Source organism: Triticum dicoccoides, chromosome 4A (assembly GCF_002162155.2).
Source record: "Triticum dicoccoides isolate Atlit2015 ecotype Zavitan chromosome 4A, WEW_v2.0, whole genome shotgun sequence".
NCBI lineage: Eukaryota > Viridiplantae > Streptophyta > Magnoliopsida > Poales > Poaceae > Triticum > Triticum dicoccoides.
In genome coordinates, this window is record NC_041386.1 from 743,628,072 (window position 1) to 743,638,571 (window position 10,500).

Here is a 10,500-nt window from a genome sequence, read left to right on the forward strand (position 1 = left end):
TTCATTTGCCTTGTAACAAGCCCAATTGGGTTCATGAACATGATATTGAATTCTTGCACCATCTTCTTAGCCTTCACTTCATCTCCAAAATACTTTCAACTTCTCTTCTTCAATTGTCGTCTTGCAGTCCTCACATTCTACCTTGTGCTTGTCCACAACCTTGACCTCCAACTACCTTGCTTCCTTATCTTATTTTCTCTCTGCCTCCAACTCCTATATTGCTATTATCTCTTTGACCGATGTCTTGAAGAAACTCCATTCTTTTGATTATACTTCTCACCCACCTCACAGGCAGCCCCCTTTTGATATTGATGACCACCGATTAGCTCTGATACCACTTTGGCCTTCCCCTTCATCATCATCATCGACATCAGCATTATTTATGAAGCTCTGCAGTAGATGGTGATTTAGCCTTCTTCTTAGCTAGAAGAGATTTATTGTATCTTTATACTTCTCATTGTGTTGGAGTAATGCCAAACAATGGACCATGACAATTACCCTTGCCCTCGGCTCCCTCTGTTTATACAACTATTGGTGTAGTTGAGGTCCAAAGCTAAACATTTTTTAGGAAATTAGGTGCAAACCTTTTTTTCAGATAGGATACTCACTAGCATTTACTCCTTCATTCACTTGGCTTGGCACATTTAACTTGGGTGACACAACCTGCACACCAATTGCGTTTGGACGATATTGTCACATTTCGATGAAAGTGCTCGACAATGCACTTCCAATAAGTCTTCATGTTTTGATCGGTCCCTTCTACTGAATCGAAGCTTACAGTCTCCTGTGACATGACCACTGAGGTACCCCCTCCCCCGTCGAGTAGTTGGTCAACCTTCCCCATTTTCTTCTTTGTTGTAGAGGCATCCTTGACGACACTATCATCAACTTCCCTAAATGAACTGGACAACGAAATGTCGTCTATGATGAAGGACTCATTCAACATTTCGAGGTATGATTGATCACTACACATATAGAAAATGAACTATTTTTATCAATCATCATCCATACTTTGAAAAATTGCACCGAATTTAATTCATTTAGCATCAACAAATAAAAAAGGGCAGCCCGATGCATGTAGCTCCCGCTTGCGCAGGGTCCGGAGAAGGGTCCGACCAATTGGGTCTATAGTACACAGCCTTTCCCTACATTTTCTGTAAGAGCATGTTTCCAGGACTTCAACCCATGACCTCAACAAATGAAATAAAAAAAACCTTTCTGACGTTTGCTCGAAGTTTCCAGGGCGTCGTACTCATCCTTCTTATACAACGTTGCAGCAACAAGAGTTGCAAAGGTGAAGGCTGCCTGATATGGCGCGTAGAAAGGGGGAGGAGGTGGTGGAACGGTGAAGGGACAGGAGATAATGCGGCCACCGTGGTCCTCAAAATCTTTGATGGTGCGGTGGATCCGCCGATGCCTCCCTCTCTCCCCAACAACAGAGGCAGGGCGCGGGCCGTCGGCTAGTTCCGGTGGTAGACCGAGGCCTATACATTGTTGCAACGTGGGACACAAGGGCAGGGGGTAGTCGACTGTGCGACAGGGTCGGCGCGCAGATAGACGAAGAGCGCCAAAGAGGGAAGGGCCAAATGGAAGTGGTGCAACCATCCACGTCGACACTCTTGCGGAGGTTCGTTGAGGAAAGATGGTGGCACGGTGGCGGAGATAGGATCAACGCGGACAGAAATCATGTTGCTTCTTCGGGTATCTCTTCCTCTATAAGTGGAGAGTTAGGGTGTTCTTTTATGACCACTATAAAAAAAGGGAAACCTGAGCTATTGGAGGATATTTTTTTAGCTTAACCAACCCTGCACCAGAAATTTGTTGGGGATAGTGGAGCAACCGGAAATTTCTCTTATTATGAAGCAGACCAGGCCAAATTTCCCATTACATTTGCAGCAAAACGCTACTGGGCATCTCACTTGCACATCGAGAACTCACATCTAGAGAACCACATGCCTATGCATCTTCACATCCTCAGTGACTACCGCGGTGAGCAGTGAGCATTTCCTTAACTATTTGGCACAACGGGCGTCAATGAGGAGGTCTCGAATGGGACCTCCCATTTTGTCCAGTACGCGCACCGAAGACGCGAGACGCGCACTCCACGCTCGTGAATTTGAAAGAAAATTGAAATTTCAATCAATGTCATGATGTTTTAAAATGTTCATAGAATTCAGAAAAAATTCGTGAATTTCAAAAATTGTTCGCAAATTTCAGAAAGTTCATGAATTGAAAAAATGATTGCTGATTTAGAACATGTTCATGAATTCGAAAAATGTTCATGCATTTTCAAAAAGTTTGTCAAAAAAATATTATTAATGAATTTAAAAAATTCTTCCAAACTTTCAAAAATTGTTCACTGATTAATAAATTTTTTCAAGATTTCCGAAAATGTTCACTGATTTCAAATAAAGTTCAATAATCTAAAAATGTTCACTATTTCAAGACAATGTTCATGAATTTGGAAAATGTCCATGATTTTCAAAAGTGTTCATGAATTTCTAGAAAATGTTCATGTCTTTAAAAATATACATGCTTTCTAAAACAATTCATGATTTCGGAAAATGTTCAAGAATTGAAAATAAATTATCAAAATAAGTAAGTAAAATAATAAAAACTAAAGTAAATCGGAAGGAAATGAAAAACTAAAAAAATATGAGAAACAAATAATTAACAATTCAAAATTTAGAAAATGTAAAAATGGAGAATAGAAAAAAAAGGCTAGATGAAAAGTAAAAAACCAGGAAAAAGCATTAAAAAAATCTGGTTCACAGAGTTCTAGAGAACCTTTCAATAGCTGGTCAAAATATGTTGAAATGTGCCGGATCATACACTGGAGAGGTGTAGTGCTCGCGTGCTCGCTAGGTCGCTAACAAGCGACCTATTTGAAGCATTCTGCGTCAAACGGACGTACCTTCGCACAGGATGCGCGTGAACGGGCCGGCCCATTAATATTAACTCGCGCCAGCAAAATTTCGTAAAAATAAAATTGCGCCAGAGCTGGAATTGGAACTGCAGCCCTCCCGCGTTTGCAAGCGCCTTGATAGCCACCACACTCACTGAACTGTCGTGGTGAATATTTGGCTCGAAGATAATGACCTAAAAACAGCGGTGTAAATTGAGCATTACTTAAAAACTGTAAACAATTTTTTGAAATTACGAATACTTTTTTATATACGTGTACCAAATTTAAAATATCTGAACATCTTTTGAAGCTGTGAATAAATTTTAAATTCCTGAAGATTTTTTGAATGTATAAAAAAACTTGAAAAATTGTAGATCTTTTGAAAATCCAAACAATTTTCTATAACGCGAACATTAATTTACAGAACATTTTTTTCTAAGACATGAACAATTTTCCAAATTCAAGAATATAACTTGACAATGCAAACATTTTTTAAATTGGTGAACAAAAATTAAAAACAGGTACATCTTTTGAAATGCAGAACAAAATTTTGAATTTGAGAACAATTTGAAAATCCTGATGATTTTTTGTATACGTGAACAAAAATTTGAAAATAGAAACATTTTATGAAACGTGAACAACTTTTCAAATGCCGGAACATTTTTTGAAAAGATAAACATTTTTTAAATTGGTGAACATATTTTGAAAACAGGTACAACTTTTGAAAGAAGAACAAATTTTTGAACATGGTCTCAAAATAATGAATGGATTGAGCTGAAATTTGGTGGAGGATGGTTATTTGGGCATAGGAAAACACTGTAGAAAATGGATACATTTGGACATGCCAAAGTGGTACTTCCTTCACAATGCTGTTCTCTGGACAGAAACTTCGGAAAACTAGTGAGAGAAATTGGCTAAATGAAATGAACTCAAATTTGGTGTAGGTAAGTTACATAGGCATATAGAATATGTGGCAAAAATTCAACTCATTAGGATATGCAGAGCTAGTACTTCTTTCACAAAGGTTCTAGGTGGACAAAAACTTTGGAAATTTGCCGAGGAAGATTTACTGGGCAAATGAAGCTGAATTTTGTCATGAGGCAATGATTTGGGTAGGAAAGAGTGCCCAAAATTTTGAGGGCAATCAAGAATATACAAATAGCACTTCCTGAAGGAAATATGCCCTAGAGGCAATAATAAAGTTATTATTTATTTCCTCATATCATGATAAATGTTTATTATTCATGCTAGAATTGTATGAACCGGAAACATAATACATGTGTGAATACATAGACAAACATAATGTCACTAGTATGCCTCTACTTGACTAGCTCGTTAATCAAAGATGGTTAAGTTTCCTAATCATAGACATGAGTTGTTATTTGATTAACGTGATCACATCATTAGGAGAATGATGTGATTGACTTGACCCATTCCGTTATCTTAGCACGTGATCGTTTAGTATGTTGCTATTGCTTTCTTCATGACTTATACATGTTCCTATGACTATGAGATTATGCAACTCCCGTTTACCGGAGGAACACTTTGTGTGCTACCAAACATCACAACGTAACTGGGTGATTATAAAGGTACTCTACAGGTGTCTCCGGAGGTACTTGTTGGGTTGGTGTATTTCGAGATTAGGATTTGTCACTCCGATTGTCGGAGAGGTATCTCTGGGCCCTCTCGGTAATGCACATCACTATAAGCCTTGCAAGCAATGTGACTAATGAGTTAGTTGCGAGATGATGTATTACATAACGAGTAAAGAGACTTGCCGGTAACAAGATTGAACTAGGTATTGAGATACCGACGATCGAATCTCGGGCAAGTAAAATACCGTGACAGAGGGAACAACGTATGTTGTTATGCGGTTTGACCGATAAAGATCTTCGTAGAATATGTGGGAACCAATATGAGCATCCAGGTTCCGCTATTGGTAATTGACCGGAAACGTGTCTCGGTCATGTCTACATAGTTCTCGAACCCGTAGGGTCCGCACACTTAAAGTTCGGTGACGATCAGTATTATGAGTTTATGTGTTTTGATGTACCGAAGATTGTTCGGAGTCCCGGATATGATCACGGACATGACGAGGAGTCTCGAAATGGTCGAGACATAAAGATCGATATATTGAATGACTATGTTTGGACTTCAGAAGTGTTCCAGGTGAGTTCGAGCATATACCAGAGTACCGGAGGGTTACCGGAACCCCCCGGGGAGTATAATGGGCCACATGGGCCTTAGTGGAGAAGAGAAGGGGCGGCCAAGGCAGGTCTGTGCGCCCCTCCCCCTCTAGTCCGAATTGGACAAGGAGGGGGGGCGCCCCCCTTTCCTTCCCCCCTCTCTCCTCCTTCCCCCTTCTCCTACTCCAACAAGGAAAGGAGGAGTCCTACTCTCGGTGGGAGTAGGACTCCCCCCTTGGCGCGCCCTCCTCCTGGCCGGCCGCCTCCCCCTTGCTCCTTTATATACGGGGGCAGGGGGGCACCTCTATACACACAAGTTGATCTATTGATCTATTCCAGCCGTGTGTGGTGCCCCCTCCACCAAATTCCACCTCGATCATATTGTAGCGGTGCTCATTTGGACCATCCAGAATATTGCATGCTCATTATTGCCCATTTCATGAATTTTAATTGATTAAAATGGCAGCCATATGTGTTCTTATCTATTTTACATAATATTCTAATATTAATAGAAATTGAGGAATATATGTCATCTGGTGTCACAAACTTATTATCTGAAAATAGACCATCGATATTCCGAAAAGTAGCCAAGGCATTAACACTGATCCGGACAATCGCAGGGCTACAAGCTAACATGTTGTGTCCTAGAAACAGGGTCCACCAAAGCAAGTAATGCAACCCAACAACAATCCAAATCAAGAAAAACAGCCGCACAAATACACACTGAAATTTAGCTGAAACATAAGAAATACCAGAAATCTAAGGACAGAAACCGAGAATGCTGTGTGTGTGTGTGTGTGTTTTTTTCCTTGAAAAGGGAGAAGGGGACAAAAATTAGAGGAGCAAGAGGAAGAGATGCAGTCAGTCACTCACCAACCAAGTGACAGTGTTCTGATCAAAGGTGTGATGACTTCTTTTATTGAGTGAATAATAATGGTGTGAAGTACGGAGAGAGATGAGAGAATGGCATGTTGGTTGGCTCTTGAAAGGAAACACTCATTTATTAAAAAAAAGATCTGCATCTTTTTAGACCACATTTTATTACATATTTGCACTCGCAAAAATCATGTGCTATGTACAAAAAAGGAGGAGAGGGTGAGGATTAGCAAAGAGCACATTTTTGAGCGAAAATTAGCAATGCACATCGTATTACACATCCCCTCATCTTCTCAATGCCAGATCCGCCCCCACCCACTCGCCCTCTCGTCGCCACCACCTAGGCCGGCCGATTCCGACGGCCATCTCCGCCGTGCAGCACAGTCCTCACGCCGCTGTTCCCGGCCACCCGCAGCCCTCCCCGTGGCTGCCTCCAACTCCGACCACTCCGGCTGGTCCTCTCCGACGCCGACGCGCCGCCCCGTCTCCTGGAAAGCCGCTTCTTCCTCGACCTCCACCGGCAGTCGGGCCATCTCCGGCGAGCTCACCCATGGATCTCCGATCCGACTTCTCTTCTCTGTTTCTGACTCGTTCCATTTGTCATGTGTGCAGGTTGCTCCCATCCCATTCCATCTGGAGAAGCTGCTGCTGTTGCTGGTGGTGGTGGTGGAGGACGAGCCCTCCCTTCATGATAGGCTGCTCTCTCCTCCTCATCACGCCTACCAATGAAGTCGCCTACAAGTTGCAGCTCCCAGCACACTCTTAAGTGCACCCTATCTTCCATGTGTCGCAGTTATGGCGTGCACTAATCCTAGGTACTTCTTCGACTACCGACCTTCCAGAGTGTTCTGGCATTCCTTCTGTTCCAGCATCGATTATTGATTGCAGGTGGCGCAAGCGCCGTGACACTATGGTGGAGGAAGTCCTCGTGCGCTGGTCCAATCCTACAGCAGTGCTAGACTCACTAAAAGACAAGGAAACTCCTCGTGCTCGGTTTCCTACCGCAGAGGCTTGCGGTCAAGCATCGTCTCAAGAAGAGGGGGATGTCAGTAGTCCTGACAGTCGGGTCCCAGCAACCAGCGACTCGCACACCTCTACAGTAGACCCACGCCCACAACGCACCAGGAGGCCCAACCCACGAGTCATTGGGCCGACCTGGGTCCAGTGAAGCCCAGCTGCATCAACTACTTCTACAGCCAGGCACGACGCTCTGGGCATCCAGAGGATCAGGCATCCCCGTTTGCAATTCCCCAATCTCAGACACTATTCTTGTAATTGAATTGATTTGTATTGAGCTACATCGGTCCTTGGCTTGCCAGTTAGTTAGCAATCGAACACACTCAGTGGAGAGTGGAGCAAGAGAGTTTGCGTCGTGCAAAACCTATGTCTTTTCGTTTCTTTTCCTTTTATTTTTCGAAAACATTAACGCCCACACATGTGGGCATTTGCATCTCGCCCACACGCGTGGATCCGCGTTCATTTGTGTGCGCATGAATCTTGGCATGTTTGTGGTGCCACATAAGACTGGGTTGGTGTGTGGGCATTCATCTGGTCGTCCACACGTCCGTTTTATCACATGGAGGGGCCGGCGTGTGGGCATTTAGCATTTCGCCCACACGCCAGGTTTCACTCACGCACAAGGGCTGATGTGTGGGCATTTGCCATCTCGCTCACACGCCCGTCTCCTCTCCCACACCCAAGCTGCCAATTGCCATGTGTTTTGCAGTGTACATGGCAAACTGCCTTAGTGTGCTTGTAAACATATGACAATTCTTTTTTTTTACCCAAACATGTCAGTTGCCATGTGTTTTGCAGGGTACACGACAACTGTCCTAGTGTGCTTGTAAGAAGATGGCAACTCTCCCGAACATGTCAGTTGCCATGTGTTTTGCAGGGTACACGACAACTGCCCTAGTGTGCTTGTAAGCAGATGACAACTCTCTCTTTTACCCGAACATGTCAGTTGCCATGTGTTTTGCAGGGTACACGGCAACTATCCTAGTGTGCTTGTAAGCAGATGGCAACTCTCCCGAACATGTCAGTTGCCATGTGTTTTGCAGGGTACACGGCAATTGCACTAGTGTGCTTGTAAGCAGATGACAACTCTCTTTTTTACCCAACATGTCAGTTGCCATGTGTTTTGCAGGGTACACGGCAACTGACTAGTGTTAGTAGGTGGCAACTCCTAAAGTTTTCAAATCATGGCAACTATAGTAAACTAGACCATACATGGCAACAGCTGCAGTTTGTTCAAAAGTGGCATCTGGCACTTGACTTGAGATGGCAACTGCAGTTGAGCAACCATGGCAATTGTAGTTGTCCGACATGGCAACTGTAGTTCAGTGACATGGCAACTGCAGTTAAACAAACATGGAAAAGTGTCCGAACCATGGCAACTGCGGGCGCGTGGTGACTGTCACACGGAAGCGTGCGGGACCATGAGATAGAAGGCCTAACATACGAGCGTGTGGATGTTATTCATTTCGCCCACACATAAACGTGTGAGACGGACCACAAAAAAAGCGTGTAGGCGCTAGTTGTTTTGCCCACACGTAGGCGTGTGGGCTGATTTTCTTGAACACCACACAAAACGTGTGGACAAACCCCTTAACGCCTACACGTGTGGGCGTTATCGGCGTCCTTATTTCTTTTTGAAAAAGAGGCAACAATTTGGACCAAATCCCACGCAAACGATCCACCTCCATGGTGCCATCCCATGACTCTGATCACAGCTCGGTCTAAACTAGACGCATCCCATGTGCACAAAGCACGTGTCAGGTTATGTTATTTTGCCACATGCAAGATGTAAAACAAACTAATCGACACGTACAGGACATGCTTATGAGCATCAGATCACAACCGAAATAATACTAATTATTTTAACAAGGTACAACACAGATGCTCACATACACACACGTACTACTATCACCGTTTTGAACGCACCCACAAGCCAAGACATTGGATGCATGTGTAGTTGACAACATGGTGTCTCCACTGGACGTCACTTGTCGCACACTTACTATACGGACGAACACACATGCATGTGCAGTTGCACTGCAAGCAACGTAGCTACCTGCCAATGCTCTCCCGGGGCACCAGCAGCGGCGCCGGCGGGTGCAGCCGGAGCGCCTCCTTGATCACCGTCTTGTGGACGCCCTGGAGGCTGCGCTTCATGCCGGTGAGTGCGGCGAGCACTGTCGTCCACTCCGCGAAGAGGTCGGGGATGTCGAAGCCGCTCGCCAGGCGCAACCCGGATGTGACGGCATCCAGGAACTCTGGCGACTTCTTCGGCGTCTTCCCGAATGCCGCCCGCGCAATGATGCTGTTGGTCAGGCCGTGGAACAGGACGCTCATGTTCACGGGTTTCGACGACCCTGTCTGGCGGATCTCATCCACCCGCATCCTCATCTGAAGGAATAAATGACCCGTCGAATTAAACATATTATTCAAGACCGTCAATCCGTAGCGAACGTTTGCTGGCAACATGGCAGTTGCGAACGCGGCAGTTTCACATATGCTCCCTCCATTCCTTTATACAAGGTGTATTTTTTTTTTATAAAATTTCAGAATGTAAGGTGCATTTCTTCTAATTTCTCATAATTCTCTTGTTAGCCCTCTAAAAATAAGGAAAGTATCTCTCTTCTGATTGTCTGTATCTCTCCATGCAGCAAAAGAAAGAAACTATCTCTCTGTCGATTGCATGTATCCCTTACTTTCCTGGAGTTACTGATTTACTTGCTACTAACCAATAAATTGAACAAGGGTAATTTTGTCTTGGCAGAGTCGTTTTTCCCTATTTTTATTTTCTTTGAGAAAAAGGCTTTCGCCCCGCTATATTGATATAGCAACCGCCCGATACAACTAAGAGTTCAATGCTGGGGCAAACAGCACAAGCATGCCCAAAAGAAACAAAAGAGAAAGAAGAGAGAAAATAACGTCAAGAGCATCGGATCGACGAAAACGAAGATAACCCAAAACCGTTGCGCCCACCGGAGATGTACCACACCTCGCTCCAGGCACCTCGAACCTCCGCATACCAAGCAGCACCTTCAGGAAGGAACACGACGACGACGGCGCTGCTGCCCGGACAGGTCCTAGGGTTTCCCCCGGTACGCGGAGGGGCGTGGGGAAGGGGAAGATCCGACGCCCTTCAGGAAGGAAGGATCGCGCCCATGGGCGTCACCGCGTCGGTGCCGGCAAGCCGGCTCGGATTTCTCCCATCCGCCAACACCCACAACCCCGAACGGTCCGACGCGCTCCACCAGACAAGCCACCCACGAACGTGCGCCACCACGGCCTTGCCATCATCACCGCCGCCTCACCGTGGTCATCGAAGCGAGACCGACGAGAGCGAGAGGGAGTATCCGGGAACGAAGAACGACAGCGAGAGCAACCACGCCGGAGGAGACAACCTCCACCGCCATCGGCGGTCACCGACCGGACGCGGCAAGGGGAGCGTACCAGGCCCTCGAGGCCCGGCCGAGCCCAAAAGGGGCTCGTGAAGCACCCGTCGCCGAGCTGCAGTAGACGTGC

General features: G+C 45.2%; 1 pseudogene; it reads right to left on the reverse strand.

Annotated features, from left to right (window-relative positions):
- Positions 1-9,036: 9,036 nt before the first annotated feature.
- The window catches only part of LOC119284405, a 3,125-nt pseudogene continuing 1,661 nt past the window's right edge, over positions 9,037-10,500 (reverse strand).